General features: G+C 41.2%; 1 protein-coding gene across 6 annotated transcripts in view; it reads left to right on the forward strand.

The window, feature by feature from the left end:
- RSU1 (Ras suppressor protein 1) overlaps positions 1 to 17,345 on the forward strand; it is a 198,485-nt gene that overhangs the window by 122,732 nt on the left and 58,408 nt on the right. The gene's annotated exons all lie outside the window — the stretch shown is intronic.

Below are 17,345 nucleotides of genomic sequence, written 5' to 3' on the forward strand. Positions count from 1 at the left end.
CAAGTGTGTGGGCCACTCAGTAATATAAAGATGTAGATCACCTGATATCTAGATAGACTCTCATTCAGTTAAGAGGCAATAACAGGGCTTCCCTGGTGGCGCAGTGGTTGGGAGTCCGCCTGCCGATGCGGGGGACGCGGGTTCATGCCCCGGTCCGGGAAGATCCCACGTGCCGCGGAGCGGCTGGGCCCGTGAGCCATGGCCGCTGAGCCTGCATGTCTGGAGCCTGTGCTCCGCAGAGGGAGAGGCCACAGCAGTGAGAGGCCTGCGTACCACAAAAAAAAAAAAAAAAAAAAAAAAAAAAAAAAAAAAAGAAAGAGGCAATAACAGTGAAGTAGGGAAAACATACCAATACAGGCCCAACTCGGAGATACTGCAGGTTCAGTTCCAGACCACTGCAATAAAGCAAAGATCCCAGTAAAGTGAGTCACGAATTTTTGGTTTCCTAGTGTACATAGAAGTTATGTTTACACTCTACTGTAGTCTGTTAAGTGTGCGATAGCATTGTTGCAGTTGCTGAAGAATTAATGTACATGCCTTAATGAAAAAATACTCCACTGCTCAAAAATGCTAACCATCACCTGAGCCTTCAACGAGTTGTACTAGTAACGCCAGAGGTCGCTGATCACAGATCCCCGTAACAAATATGATCATGATGAAAAAGCTTGAAATAGTGTGAGAGTCAGCAAAGTGTGGCCCAGAGACATGAAACGAGCAAATGCTATTGGGAAAATGGTACCAATAGACTTGCTCGATGCAGGACTGCCACCGACCTTCCATTTGTAAAAAGTGCCGTATGTGAAGGGCAGTAAAGCAAAGCGCAATAAAACGGCGTCTGCCTGGGCAGCCTTTTGATGTGTCGTCCGTTCCCTCTTTATTTTCTTAGGCACTGACATTTGTCTTTTAACACGAATAGCTCTACCCTTATATGCAGTTTCTCAATGGCCTTCGGCTTGCCCCTTCATGTCATTTAAGTTCAGCACATTGTCAGTGAAGCACTTTCCATACCACTCTACCTAAAACAAGCCTCACCTCCCTCCCTGCCCCTAACTTTATTTGATCTGCCTCCCTCTAGAATGGAGGTCCCCCCCAAGAGCAGGGACTTTGTTGAGAGCACCTCTGTGTCCCCAGGAGCCTCAGACGGTGGCTGGCACCTGGCCAGCCCTGAAAACACTGGGTGACTGGGAGTTGCAATTCTTTCAGCTGTACATTTTAGCCTGCGGTTCAGACACTTATGCTGGAGGGGATTTTCTTTAAACCGTGTGTCGCACGTCCGTTACGCATTTTCCGTCTTTCCCTTTTCTTCTTGCATCTGCGGTGCTTTGATTTCATGATATTATTAGAGCCTCTTCCATCACCAAAGAAGGTTTCTGTGATGTTGCCAAGGCTGCAGCCTTCCCCAGCCAGCTCTTTCCCACCCCATCTAGCAGCTCTTTTTAGCTAGGCTGTGAAAGGAACTCCACACATGGACGTTTAGGAGGTCATGGGGAAAAAATACCAAAGCTGCAAGCTGGTATTTGCCCTGGACTTAGCCCATCAGCCTGGTTTTGGTTTTGGTTCTGCATCAGCCAGGCCTCCATCCTCGGACACCTCTGTGTGTAGGACCTGGATACTGGCTGCTTTACCCTAGGATGCAGGTGTGGCTTTGTCCTCCATCAGGATGGTGTGACTATAGAAGGTGACTTGGCAGTCTTTGAACTCTAGTAATTACTTAAAAATAAACAGCCTGGGGGAGGGGAGAGGATAGGAAGCAGCTCCTCCGCCCAGCCTTCAAACTATGTTTTGTTGACAAGTCAGAAAAACAATTCCGAGCCTGGTCTCTGAACCTAAAACCCTTGATGTGAAAGGCCAGAAGGAATCCCTCTGACATCACTCAGACATGAGGAACCAGAGGACTCCTGATCAGCCACGTTGAGAAGGAACCCTCACCTGTAGCAGGTTATGTGTCATTACTTATCTCCCCACCTGTGGCATTTTGAGGTGCAGTTGGACCTGTTGGGCTCAGGAGACACCCAACACAGGTGAGGAGGACTGATGTGGAGAAGTGCGGTGTGCTTGAGGAAATACTGTCCCCCATATACACACAGGAGGACCCCGTGTGGTCAGTACACCACTTCCAAATGTGAAATTAAATTTTCTCACAGGTTGTATTAATGTTCTCTATTTCTAACAGAATCCTCCTAGTGAAGTGTTCATTGTTAACTGAGTGTTAATGACAAAAGATGATATTTTAAGTATTTTTCCTAAGATGTGGAAATCGTGAGGATTAGTGTTTTTTTTTTTTTTTAATTTATTTTTGGCTGCATTGGGTCTTCGTTGCTGCGTGCGGGCTTTCTCTAGTTGTGGCGAGCCGGGGCTACTCTTCGTTGCGGTGTGCGCGCTTCTCATTGCGGTGGCTTCTCTTGCTGTGGAGCACAGCCTCTAGGCACGTGGGCTTCAGTAGTTGTGGCTCGCGGGCTCTAGAGCTCAGGCTCAGCAGTTGTGGCACACGGACTTAGTTGCTCCGTGGCATGTGGGATCTTCCCAGACCAAGGCTCGAACCCGTGTCTCCTGCACTGTCAGGTGGATTCTTAACCACTGCGCCACCAGGGAAGCCCGTGGGGATTAGTTTTAATTATGTGCAGAGAGAGAGAGGGAGAGAGGGAGGGAGAATGATTGCTGCTCTGTTTCCATGAGGCCAAAATTTCTGCTTCTGAAAATCGGCCTAGCCTCCTCCTTTACAAAAGAGACCAGAGGGTGCAGGGGTGATCAGGCCATAGCTAGTGTCGTCCAGCTTCTGCTTTCAGAGCCTTGCCGGGTCCTGGAGGGCATGCTTGTGCCGGCAGAACTTGAAGACCCAGGAGAGGCATATCTCTGGGGTCAGAGGGCTTCTGAAAACCCTCAAAGGAAAAGTAAATCAATTGTGAAATGCCCCAGGGAGTTTACCTGGGAGTGAGCACAGCCAGAGTGGGGCTTAGCCACCTAACATCAAGCAGGAGGATAAGCTAGCTCCAGGAGACACGTGGGATTCCCCTCCACAGTGTGGACCTGTAGGTGTGGGAACCGGCTCTGGACACAGGCTGCCTGGGTTCGAATCCCACTCTTCCCTTTTGCTAGCTTTGTGGCATTGAGTCAGATTTTTCTTTTTAATTTAACATCTTTATTGAAGATCAATTGCTATACAGTAAACTAAATATTTAAAATATGCAGTTTGATACATATTTTGACATGTGTATACTTGTAAAATAGTCACCATAATCAAGATCGTGAGCCCAAAGTTTTCTTGTGTTCCTGTGTAAACCATATCCCTCCCTCCTGCCCCTCTCCACCTTTCCCCCAATCCCCAGCTTCTAGCTGTACATTTGTTTGCATTTTATAGAGTGTTAACATATAGTGTGTACTCTTTTTTAGAAGAAAACATCAAACTCCTTTCATTCAGCGTAATTATCTTGAGTATCCTTGTTGTTGCGTGTATCAATGATTCATTTCTTTTATTTCTGAGTAGGAATCCATTGAGTGGATATGCCACAATTTGTTTATCAAGTGAACTGTTGATGGACATGTGGGTTGTTTCCAGTTTGGGGTTATTAAAAATAAATTTCCATCAGCTTTTGTGTACAAGTCTTTGATGGGACATGTTCTGTCACTGTAAATCCCTAGGAGTGGATTGGGTGGACCATATGGTAGGTGTAGACTTACTTTCTTCAGTTCCTGCCAAACCGTTTTCAGCATGGCGGCATCATTTTATATACCAACCAGCAGTGTCTGAGAGTTCCAGCTCTTTCACATCCTTGTCAGCACTTGATATGGTCAGTTTTTTCAATTTTATTTTTTCTAGTAGGTTCTCTTTATGCTTTTAAATTGCATTTATCTGATGAATAATGATGTTGAGCTTTTGCGATTCCTGTATCTTATTTAGTGAAATTTTTGTTCAAATCTATCCATTTTTGTAAATTGAATAGTTTTTCTTATTATTGTTCTGAGGTTCTTTATATGTTCTAGCTATAAATCCTTTACCAGATGTATGCTTAGCAAAGCTTTTCTCCCTTTCTGTGGTTTGTCTTTTCATTCTCCTGGCAGTGTCTTTTGAAGAATAAAGCTTTTAAATTTTGTTGAGTTCAGTTTATTAATTTGTTCTTTTATAGATTGTACTTTTGGTGTCATAGCTAAGTATTCTTTGCCTCATGCACATTCACAAGATTTTCTCCTTTTCTTCAGTCCAACCTTTATAATTTTAGGTTTTACATTTAGGTCTACAATGTGGTTTTTTTTTTTTTTTTTTTGTGGTACGCGGGCCTCTCACTGTTGTGCCCTCTCCCGTTGCGGAGCACAGGCTCAGCGGCCATGGCTCACGGGCCCAGCCACTCCGCGGCATGTGGGATCTTCCCAGGCCAGGGCACGAACCCATGTCCCCTGTATCGGCAGGCGGACTCTCAATCACTGCGCCACCAGGGAAGCCCTACAATGTGTTTGAGTTAATCTTTGTATATGGTATGAGGTGTGGATCAAAGTTCATATATTTGCATATGCATACCCAGTTGTTTCTGTACAATGTTGGTTGACTGTGTTGTTTAAGTCTTTTATATCCTTACTGATTTTTCTGTCTAATTGTTCTATCAGTTGTTGAGATAGGAGTATTGAAATCTTAGACTATAATTATGGTTTTATTTATTTCTCTTCAATTCTGTTAGTTTTTACTTCATATATTTTGAAGCTCTGTAACGAGATTTATAAATGTTTTGAGTTGTTTATGTCCTCTTGATGGATTGACCCTTTTTTCATTATGTAATGAATTTCTTTAACTCTAGTTATATTCTTTGGCCAGAAATCCACTTAGTCAGGTATCATTATAGCCCCCTCATCTTTATTTTGAGTAATGTTAGAATAGTATATAATATTACATTCTTTTCCTTTTAACCTATTTCTATCTCTGTATTTAAAGTGAAGTTCTTATAGACAGCATATAGTTCTTGCTTTTTCATCTCATCTGACAGTCTTTGTCTTTTAATTCAGATATTTTGACCAATTAGACTTAATGTGATTAGTTATATAGGTAAGTTTGAAACTATTCCCTTTTTTTTTTTCCTATTTGTTTCATTCCCCACACCCCACCTCTTTTGTGTCTTTTGAACTGTGTATATTTTACATTATTTTATCTCCTTTGTTGGCTTATTAGCTATAATCTTTTTTTTTGTTTTCTCTTTTGGCTGTGTTGGGTCTTCGCTGCTGCGTGCGGGCTTTCTCTAGTTGCGGTGAGTGGGGGCTACTCTCGGTTGTGGTACGCGGGCTTCTCATTGTGGTGGTTTCTCTTGTTTGGAGCACAGGCTCTAGGCATGCAGGCTCAGTAGTTGTAGCTCACAGGCTCTAGAGCGTAGGCTCAGCAGTTGTGGCTCGCAGGTTCTAGAGCGCAGGCTCAGTAGTTGTGGTGCACGGGCTTAGTTGCTCCGTGGCATGTGGGATCTTACCAGACCAGGACTCGAACTGCGTCCCCTGCATTGGCAGGCGGATTCTTAACCACTGTGCTGTCAGGGAAGCCCTATTAGCTATAATCTTTTATTCTTTAATTTTAGTGTACACTTTAGGGCTTATAGTTTACAACTGTGGTGTTTCGCAGTGACATTATACCACTTCACATATATTATAGGAACCTTAAAATAATGAACTTTAATTTCTCATCTCCCAGGCTTCATGCTTTTGTTGTCATACATTTTACTTCTACTAATATTATAAACTCCATATTATATTTTTATTATTTTTAACAGTGAAATATCTGTTATACAGATATGATTAAAAAATAAGGTATTCTAGTTACAATTCACTGTTTTTAGTGCTCTTCATTCGTTTGTGTAAATCCATATTTCTGTCTAGTATAATTTTCCTTCTGCCTAAAGAGCTTCCTTTAACTTTTCTTATCTTTTAGATCTGTCATGTGTAAACTTTCAGATTTTATATATCTGCAAAACTTTATTTCACCTTCATTTTTGAAAGATATTTTCACTGGGTATAGAATCTTAGTTACGTCATCTGATACTTTAAAGATTTTGTTCTACTGTCTTCTCCCTTGCATTGTATCTGACAAGAAATCTGCTGTATCTTTATCTTCGTTCTTCTGTTTGTAACCCTTTCCCCACCTTGGCTGCTTTTAAGATTTTCTCTTTATCGCTGGTTTTGAGCAATTTGATTTTAATGTACCTTAGTGTAGTTCCCTCATGTTTTTTATAATTACATAAATAATTATATTAATTATGTTTACGTCATTTGGAACTAGGATTTTCACCCAGAGAGAAAGGAGATACAAAATGAGAGAAGGTAATTAAGTCTTAGAGTCCTAAATTTGGAAATATAGTGAGACCTCATGATGTTTTTTTTTTTTTTTACTTTAAAAAAAAAAAAGAGTTTTTTTGTTTTCAGTTCCCCAAATAGGCCTAGAAAAAAAAGACCAACATAGTAGCTTAAGCTCCTGGATCTTTTTCTTTAAATACCATTTCCCACTAAAACATCTCTGGGATCCTTAGGAAAATGGCTAATTCCAGGTCCTGAAGGATCTTGTCCATCCCAAAGGCAAGGAAGGTGTCAAAGACTGTGTCAGAAGAACCCAGGATGCCAGCTTAGAGGTACTCATTGGCCAAAAATGGAACAGTTTGACTATCAATAAGAATAATGACAGTGTTTCAATACAGTGTATTCAAACATCTCCAACATGTTTTTAAAAAATCTTATTGAAACAAACAGGTGTAAAAATTTTTTTTGAGATCATCAGGAAATTTAAATACTAGATATTTGATGATATTAAGGAATCATTAATATTTTATGTGATAATAGTTTGTGGTTGTATACTTAAATGTTTATGGATGAACTAGTATAATTTCTGGGATTTGCTTCCAAAGCATCTAGTCGAGCAGTGGGGAGGGTGCAGAGAGAAGTGAAAATGAATGGAAGAAGACGTACTCCTAGTAGATAATATTTGAAGCTGATGATGGGTCCATGGGGACTTCCACTGTTCTCCTGACTTTAGTGTATGGGTAAAATTTTCCCCAATAAAGTTGAAAGTATTTTAAATATAATAGAAGACTTATGAGTGCCGGTATCATAGTGTTGTGAGGGTAGTGCCCATAAAGTCATTATCACGTTACTTGACCTTAAAAAAAAGGAAAATAAAAATAGCTCAGATTCCATTCCCTCCACCTCAGGTGTTTTCCCCAAGCTATAAAAGATTCTTTCATTTTGGTCCTAATTGGAGCCAACATTTCCTGCAGAGCTATCCATGGTGCTGACCAGTGGAACACTGAAAGAGAAGGAGGAGACAGGGCAGGAGGCCATGAAAGATGAGTTTGGAGGTTTCTGGATACCCCTCAGTGGAGAGATATCTACTAAGGAAGAGGTTTTATGGGCTAGAATACAGGAGGCCAATTTAGTCTGGAGGGAAAAGTTCGTCTTCCTTTTGGTTGAGTCTTCTCTGGGCCCCCTGCTCTGTCCGGTCACCAGCCTGTCGACTCCACATTGGCGCACAGCCCAAGACTTTGCCGCAACAGGTTATTCTAGATGCTGGACGTTTTTGCTTTGAAGAGGTAGGATATCAGCTTATCAATTTATGTCTGTTTTTATGCATTGCTAGCTGACTTAAGGAATTTGTCTGTCAGAGATTGAGTGCCTATATTTTGAATTTTACAATGGAATAAAAAAGAGTGCTTGGCATGTACAGCTGTGTAGTGAGCAAGGGGAACATTGAATGAGCTCTCTTTCCTCTCCTTTCAGGTGCCAAGCCAAATCTGCTAGTCCCTGTGCTCTCCTCTATAATTTAAAATGTGTCAAAATTTTCTTCCTTAATTGGGCGCCAGCATAAGCAATGGGAAGCAAGCGTCCACCTGGTCAGCTTGAGAAAACAATTCACTGACTCGACTTGTAATACATAGGCCTCAAGAGGAACTGCTTTGTCTGGGCCTTAGTTTTATATTTTAACATTTTGACTTAGAAACCTTTTGTGATCAGGGTGTACTTTCTAAGGACCTCTCTCAGTCAGTCTGTGCGCTAGTAATACTGGGTGCTGTTAAACACCAGCCCTTTTGCCTTGCTCTGCCTGCTGGTGTACAAGCAAGCCTGAGGAAGAGAAGGTGAGGAAATGGCTGCCTTTAGATGGAGGGTGCCTTCGCTTTGGCGATTGAGAAGTAGACATCAGTCCTCCCTCGGGTGAGTGAAGCAGTGTGTCAGACACTAAGATCGGCAGCTTTTGGAAGCTCCAGAATGTTAGTTAATGACAAATGGATAAAAAGCAGTGTAGTGATTTGAAAAGGAAGAAAGTAAGAAGACACTAAAAAGAGAACTCGCACGGGCTTTTTAGAGTGAGGTAAACTTGGGTTTGAATCGCAGCTCCGCCGTCTGGGTGGGCACATTATCATGAGTTCGTCATTTAAATGCTCTGATATGTATATGTATAACTGACTCACTTTGTTACACAGCAGAAACTAACACACCATTGTAAAGCAATTATACTCCAATAAAGATGTTAAATAAATAAATGCCCTGAACCCCTTTGACCTTGGTCACGTATTAAGGGCTACAGCATTATGAGCCAGACTCTTGAGTAACCCTGGTCTAACATCTGGTTTTGAAAATAAGCTCTGATTGAATGAGCACCACATATTCTGAAGTTTGTACCAATGCTCACCTTAAGCAGTTGAAATCTGCAAATACGTCTAAGACTAGGATGAAGTAGTGAGGCTTGAACTCCTGCAGAAAGCAGTACACAGCAGTGTTGATGGAAAAACCCACTGCCTGGCAGTGAACTGATATCTCTTATGGCCATAAAGAGATATGATGTTATATCAGCAGTTTAGTAAATTTAAACGTGTTTCCAGCCATATTTGTACACAGCAGACCCTTTGATAGGACATAGCCGCCTGGAATCATGCCCATGGATGCTACTCCTGGAGCAGGAAATTGACGTTACCGTTGGAAAAGTGGAAACCACCTTCAAAGATAGAAAACGAGGTCACTGCGGTGTGATTCCTTTTATTTACAGATGTAGGAACATTAATAATAAGGGAGATCAGAGCAAGGGGGCTAGAAAGGAGATAAAATGGGGATGTTCTTAAAATTTACACCTGAGGACCTTTTGGCTGCATTTAGAACCAGGGAAAGGAGTCACACATGTTCAATTAAAGTCCATTTCAAATGTTTTATTGCGTTCAGATTTGATGGAATTTATAAAAATCATGAAACCAGAGAGATAATCTAATTTCCCTCCTTAGTTTTCAGATGAAGAAATTGAATCCCAAAGTGATTAAATGATCTAAGATAACCTAGCTAGATAATACCATATGTTGCTCATCAAATCTTTTCACGTATTTTTACCTCTGCCTGAAACAGTGCTCCTGTCCCACACCTGTCCTCTTCTATTGCCTGATTTTAGGTCATTTATCACTTTCTCTCAGGAATCTACCCTGACCATTGCCCCCATCATCAAGGTCACATCATTATAATAGCAGAAAATAACCACAACTGTTTGTTGAACACTTATTGAATCACTGTAGCAACCCTATGAAATAAGTACTGTTTATCTCCATTTTTTATGGAAGGAGAAACTGCTCCAAGGAGGATTAAATAACTTGCCCAGGGTTACAGTTGATCCACGGTAGATCCAGAATTCAAACCTAGGTAGTCTCACTGCAAAGTCTGAGCTCACGACTCACCACCTTATTCTACCAGTTATCTATTATCAGGATACCTCATACGTCTCTTAGCACTTACTGTTCTTGTAATGTTACATTTATTTGTGTGGTTATGTGATACATTTTTTCCTATTAGATCGTAGCCTTCAGGAGAGCTCAGATCAGTACCTTTTGATTCACCACTTCTGCTTAGCTCTGACGTACCTCCTGACTAGCAGGCTTTACATATCTTTTTCAGTATGTGAAATGGAGTTAATAAGGATCCATTTAATAGCGTTACTTGTTGTAATTGCACCATGCTGTAGTACAATTGCATCGTTAAGAGAACTAAGTGAGAAAGTGCTCATGAAGTGCTCACTGGTTCATATCACTTGGTAAAAACTCTAACTACAGAGCTATAATCAACATAAACAGCCTTAGAGGTAACTTAAGACCACGAGACAGGATCTGAACTCAAGTGTTTAGTGCTCTTCACTTCTATTCTTGTCTTCTTTTTGTATCTATAATGAAAGTGGTCAGAAAAGTCTTGGAAAATATATTGCATTCCGGAGCTGATTTCCTAACTAGGTAGGCAGCTAGCATGTGAGTTTCATTCTTGGTAAGTGTTGGTTTCATCCAGGAGACCAAGACAGATCCGGAGTCTTTAGGATGCTGTGGTAGTTAACCCATAACTTCCTGAACCAGACTCCCAAGCATGGACCACTAGTTAAGGCTACGCTAAGTAGTTGCCGTGTCCCTGTTCAGCTACAGCAGCCGAGCATGCACTTCATTAGCTTTTCTTTGGTCATTTAGATGCATTTGTTTCTGCATGTATTCCGTGTCTTCCTGTCTATATTTGCTGGGCTGCAGATAGGATTTATTATTTCCAATCATGTCCTTGAAGTCTGTTCAGCAGTGTTATCTCTAGGGTATAGAGATGCCCATGGCAAGAGATCAGCAATGTATTCTACTGTGCAGAACCTAGCCGCAGAATAAAAATTGAGCTATAAAATTAATCTATAAAAGAGTCGCAGATAAAATGGTGAAGAGATAAAAATTAATCTTAAAAAAAAGCACAAGACGAAAGGCAGGTACCCTAGAATCAAAAATCGTGGTATTCATGAAAGTGACGATTAATTATTTAATTCCAGGGACAGACACATTATAGTCTACAAATATATTTCAGGTTCACAACTGACTAGCTGTTTTATGTGGCCGAATACCAGCTTTGCATATTTATTAAAATTATTCATAACTGTGTCGCTGCCTAGATGAACTGTTGAGTTCTTGTTTCTTGATCCAATATATTATCTTGTCCATTTTATCATGGAACTATAATAGAAATTTGTCTAAATTTTAGAGTGATCCATGGAATAGTTTCAGTATCAGCATCTCCTAAATACATATTTCATCATTTCCATTTTGCCTGATGGGATCTTTCACGTAGGTTAGAAGAAGTCATCCATCTCTACAGAAAATCTGCAGGATTTTTTTTCCTTTGGGGAATAAATTTTAGGCAAACATCTTTATTCAGTATGAAAAGTTATTATAATATTGATATTTAGGTATCAAAGTATTCCAGCTACCTAAAAATTTGGACAAGATGTGAATTCTTTGGAACAGTAGAACAGTCCCAGGTCACAACCGTCGTGTGGAGTTTCTGGAGAACTGTGTTTGGTTAGGGCTTACTTGTTGAGTATTTAACATGTTGCTGTGGCCATGGTAACAGTGTGGCTGAGAAGGTGAGTTCAGCTCATACCCTAAGTCTACCACTTATTATTGATTGTATTTAACTTTTTGAGCATCACCGGTCTCATCTGTAAAACTGAATGATAATAATGTCTACTTTATGGGGTTGTTAAAGAAGGTTCTATGAGAGAAGGCGTATAGAGTGCCTAGAACCGGATCAGGCACATAGTAAGTGCTGAATAGATATCAGGGGCTGTAGGTGTTATAACAGTAGTATGTCCTGGAATGCCACAGAAAATGTGGGCTAGGGTTTTAGAGAGAATATATGTCAAAGAGATGTTTATCTCCAGTAACGTATCTCTAAACTGGTAGAAGTTAGATGATGATAAGAAAGAGTAGATGAAACTTTTAAATCTAGATTGTTAATTATAATATACTGTAGTTTAAAGACACTTCAGATGATCTAGTTTAATTCCCTCTCTCTGTGCATGGGTGGAAAATGCCTCTCCAAAAGGTGAAGTGACTTCCCCAGGGCGACCCAGGCAGGACAGCTGGCTCTCACTCTCGTTGCCTAGCTCAGTTTAGTGCTCCACCTGTTTTAAAGCACTGGCTTATCAACAGAGGAAGAAGCATTCATTGAATCCCTCCTAGACATGGTCATTGTTTTAGGAACTAAGTGTGTGATATCTAGTATATAACACTTCCTTGCTCCTCTTGGTTTGGTATCTTCGTGATTATTAATCCTTTAGAAGTATCTTTGCATACCCCTAAGAGTCATGCAGAAAATGACTGACTGTCCCGGAGCCAGCTCCATCCTCAATGAACATGGGCGGCTCTGTGTGCCTCCGCGGGGTGGTGGCTGTAGCCGTGGGGAGGATACAGAAAAGGGAACATCCGCCGAGTTTTCCAGAATTTCCCTTGAGAGCTCATAAGCTTCTAATAGTAAAATGAAGCCTTTCTCCCTTATAAAACAGAGTCATGAGTTAAAAGGGGATGCGTTAAATGCTTCCAAGCCATAGATTTCAGTGAGTTCCGTAAAATTCTCAATAAAGGAAAGGTCAGTGTTTGTACTGTAAACTGTTTTCAGAGGCGTATTTAACCCCAGGCCCTCTCATGATTCCCAGAGTGACTCGTAATTGGGCTGCTCTCCTTTGAAAGTGCCCCATTTCCCATCACCTCCCCAGAACGGCCCTACCACCACCCAGGCTCTCTCTTCCTCAGCGGTACTAACTACCCCAGCTCCGGGGCCAGCCTTTCACCAAAGGAGAAAATGAAAAGAGGCGATTTCCCCTCCATCACATCACAGTGTGGGCTTAGGAGCTTCCCTTAGGGCTTGGCTGCAGTTTGTATTTGTGGTTAAAGTGAAAAGATTGTCATCACACCAGTTCGTGGGGTGTGCCGAGGGCAGTCCTTCCTCTGTGTTTTCATGGAGACCACACGTGAAAGTAAGAAAGACCAATGGGTGACCTTGGCTTAGGACGACGCAGGGAGTGGCGATTGTCCACCAGCCTCCGTGCTGCACCATGGGAGAGCAGATGGTCCCACCGGGCAGCGCTGAGGCTTAATTGAAGAGTATTTTTACCCCATTAGCAAGCGCGTTAGGAGGAGGTGTTCAGAGAATGTGGATGCAGCTCTTTGCATTGAAGAACAGAGATTCCCAAATAAGCAAAGTACAACCTCAAATAGAAATCCATCTTCATTTTCAATCCCTTCATCTTTCCAGGATAAGGACTCCTCTGACTCAGGGTGTAAAAAAGGGGAGAATGAGCTAGAGTCTTAAAAATGATTCTTCCCCCTGGTGTCCATGAACACCGAGCGCCCCTTGTTTAGAACAGGATGACGTTGAATGGGCCTTCCTGAATCAGTTTTTCAGCACAAGAGTGAACATATCTGCCAGGCTGACCGGGCACATACAGATCTGCCTGAAGCCATTTAAATGTATAGAGGCCACGGGACGTGAAAACAGCAGTCCGAGAAACATGAATGCGCTTTTCTTTACATCATTATTTCTAGCTCCTTTATACTCGGTTTTTATGCTGAGCAAATACGCTTTCATCACTACAGCTGAGGTCTTAGTCATGGATTATAGTCAAATTTAATCTTTAACTTCATAGAACAGTCATCTTTTGCCTGATTTCTTTGATTATTTTGTCTTTTAATGTTAAAATGGCAGGAAAAAATGGTTCCCTTTTTTTAAGTTAAACTAAGTCTTTCTGCATCAGCATCTGAAACTATCAGAGAATGTCTGACTGAAGTCTGAGAGCTCTCTTGGTTTTAAAGACACAGAATTTCAACAGCATTTTCACTTATGGATTCGTCTTTCCTGTACACGGAGATTTTGTTTTTTGAAATGTGTTTCAGGTCACCAAAAATATACTTCTAAAGCTGTGACTAAAATTTGCCAAAAGTAAGACATTTGAGAGTCTATTAAGAGTTAAGACAGGCTAGAATGTATACATGAAGGATGGTCCAAAAACGGCAGTGTGATTTTATTAGGAAAGTGTGCAGAGAGAAGTCTCCTTGGAATCAGTAAGAAGCTACATTATATATTTAACAAAAATAAAAGGGAACTTCTCTTTCAAGGATGTAGTAGTAATTTTATGATACCTCTTAAATAAATATTGGTTCACAAGGATTGCCAGTCTTTTGTTTCACCAGAAATTCATTCAAATAATTCACCCATGTTTCACAAAGAGAAGTGCTACCTGTAGACCCCATGGGCACATGGGGTGAAGTGGTCAGTGAAATGCTTTTTCTTACACTCGTGAAAATGGGAATGTCAGCCTGAGAAATGTATTGGATTATACCAGCTATATGGGTGTTGCAGACCGCTTTTGGTGTAAATTTTATAATATATAGAAAGGCTGTTATTTCAAAATCTCTTCTGACTACTTGTAGGGTCAACTAATTTTAACCATCTCTAAAAGGCACTTGCACAAGGGGAAAGATGCCCATCTTGGGGGTGTGTGGGCAAAAAGGAAAATGTAGAAATGATAGTTTACGGGAGGGAACCAGATATCCTGAAAGCCTTCTCACTGTGCAAGACTAGGTGCAAAGTAAATCAGAGAAGCATATTTTTTAGACGAACTGATGAACTTGTAAGAGAGTAGGGGAGATTCTCCAAGGGGCAAAAAGTCCGGACAGTAATTTGAAACCAAAGGAGTGTGGAAAAGAGACCAGGACTGCCCCAGTGCCAATGCCTGTATAAGGAATTCAACAGCTTAGGTACCATGGGAAAGAAGAGATGATTGGGCCTGGCGTCTAGGTACAGCTGGAGGGCCAAACGTGAAACACTCTCTCAAAGCCGGAACATTCACAGAGGCTACACCTTTACTGAAAGTCAGAGCTGAAAAAAAATTAGCTCACCAGGAAAGGGAACAGATGAGGAAATCTCTCTGTCTCTGCTCTTACTCTAAGGAAAACCAGTAATGATTGTAATCATCATCTCCCCTAAGAATTTGCTACTATAAGATTAATTTTGGATGAGTCTGGGGTGGAAATTTATAATTCTTACAGGGTCATGGAAACCTCAGCCTAAAGCACTTAAGTAACACGTTTCCACATCAGCGGTACCCTCTGGCACTTGGTAGAGATAAGCATAAACCGTCTCTGGAGGAAAGCATTAGCAGTCCGGTTCCCTGAGAATTCCTACAGACGCAGCTTATATGAGGTTATCATAAAACATAGCCAGCACTCAACAAAGCAATCCAGAAATTACCGAACAGTAAATGGCATAAGCCAAAACACAAGAGTCAACGGAAACAATAAACAAACAGGTTTAGATCCCCCGTGCCTCACGACACTAGGGCGCTGAAAACTGCATGTGAAACAAATGCATGCAAAATATATAAAGAAAAAAAGCTGAGCAAGGGATAAGATACCATCAGAAATGATCAGCAGGATTTGAAAAGGAGCCCAGTAGAATTAGAAGAAAGAAAAAATACAATCATCGCAGCTTAAAGGAGGATTACACACAGCTGAAGAGAGAATTAGCAGACAGGAAGATCGTGAAGAAACTACCCAAGGTGAAACAGACAAAGGAGTTGAAAACTAGTGGAGGGAGTAAGACGTAGGAGTGATAGGCCGGAAAGATCTCACATATATCAATTTGGAATTCCAGAATATTAAAACACTGAAAACGGGGGATGTCAAGAACCTGCTCCCCAAGTCCCATCCAAAGACAGGGTCACATCCAAAGACACCCGAGCTTAGGAACCCCACTCTTTTATTTTAAAACAGACTGGAACCACACCTGCTCTGTGCCCAGGAGAGGGACAGCATCTTTACTCTCCAGGCCAGTAAACAAACCTACCCTCTGCTGTAGGGGGCGACTTTATCTTCTAAGGTTGTTCACTATAAAGACATCCTGGAAAGGTCATCCCAGACCCAGAGCTGTCAGCGCCTCTGCTCACAAAACATGAGCGTCTCCTATGGAGGATTATTTCCCCATAGTGGAGCGTCAATTTGTTTAAGGTATAAAGACAGAATTTTCCAGAAGTGTTGAAAGATTGGAATCCTGCGCTCGAGAGAACGCACTGTGTACCAAGCAACAGAAATAAATACATGTTAAGACTTATCATGGTAGAACTGTAGGATACCGAAGACAAAGAGGAAGCGTTAAAGGCAACCAGAGGGAAAAGTGAGTTCAAATTGACGAGCTAGTTCTACAGCTGTTCGGGAGAGCGCAGGGTCCAAAATAACCAAGTCCTTCCTGAGGAAGAACCAGAGTAGGAGAGAAGGGGGTGTCTTGCCTTATAGAGACCAAGGTCTGCTCTAAAGCTACAGTAATGAAGACACTGTGGTATTAGGTTCTTAGTGTAGGTGTAGACAAAGAGACCAATGCAACAAGATAGAAAGCCCATACACAGTCCCACGCATATGTGCAAACTCCACTTATAACGAGATGAGTGTTGCAGATCAATGGGGGGGGATAAGCTATTCCATAAATGATACAAGATTATACATATGGAGAAAAAAATGAAACCAGATTGTGACATATGTAGAAAATTAGTTCCACATAGGTTAAATATTTGGATCTTTAAATCACAAACAGAAAGCTCTAAAAGGAAATGAAAACTATAAAGCGTCCAATGAACCAACCCCCCCCCCCAAAAAAAAGGAAGAAACAAAGAAAAATAAGAGAATATCTTTATGACTCCAAGCTCCTTGGAAACTTGAGGCATAAATTGGCTATAAAGATGATGTTGCTGAATGTTCTACAGCTGTATGGATAGATCCAGGCTTGTCAAACTGGCACACACATCGTGACAGTAACTGTTAGTGGAGATGAGGCTGAAAATTTAAGACCCAGGCCAAAGCCAGGGGGTGGAGAATTGGTGGGAGTGATGTCTTCACTAAAGAATGCTGAAGAGACTCGATGCTGTGGTAGCTGAAGAACGTCGTACGACGTGGATGTGGACACAAGAGTCTTGTTCCTGAGCTCTGGTGGCAAAACATGAGAACACGAAGCTGTTTGAAAGGACCTTCCTGAAGTTTTAAGGCCAGAGGACAGTGGTCATGTGTTTTTGTAAACGAGACCACCAGGCCTCCTTCATTAAGACTTTATATTCAGCTTAGTTTAATGTAGATTTGAAATTAGCTTTTTCATAAAACGAAAGCAACGCAGAATGCAAAAAAAAAAAAAAAGGGAGGGGAAGGGATTTATCCAAAGGATACCATTAACAAACTGAAAAGACAAGTCACAACTGGGAGAAGTTATCTGCAGCGCATATCGCTGATGGATTAGTATCTAAAACAGACAAAGCAATTATGTGATAAAGTAAAAATAGGTATAAGGGATGAATAAACATTTCAAAGAAAAGAAAACATGAATGGTTAATAAATGTGAAAAATGCTAAACTTCGTAAGTAATCAGGGAACTGCAAATTAAAAGCACAGTGATACCATTTTATATCTACCAGGTTGGCCAAATTAAAATTTGGAACAGTACTGTTTGTGGGTAGGGATGCAGGGCCACGGGGATTCTCAAGCTCTTGTAATCTCATTCCATTCAAAGACCCAGGCAGAATA

Source organism: Phocoena sinus, chromosome 2 (assembly GCF_008692025.1).
Source record: "Phocoena sinus isolate mPhoSin1 chromosome 2, mPhoSin1.pri, whole genome shotgun sequence".
Lineage (NCBI taxonomy): Eukaryota > Metazoa > Chordata > Mammalia > Artiodactyla > Phocoenidae > Phocoena > Phocoena sinus.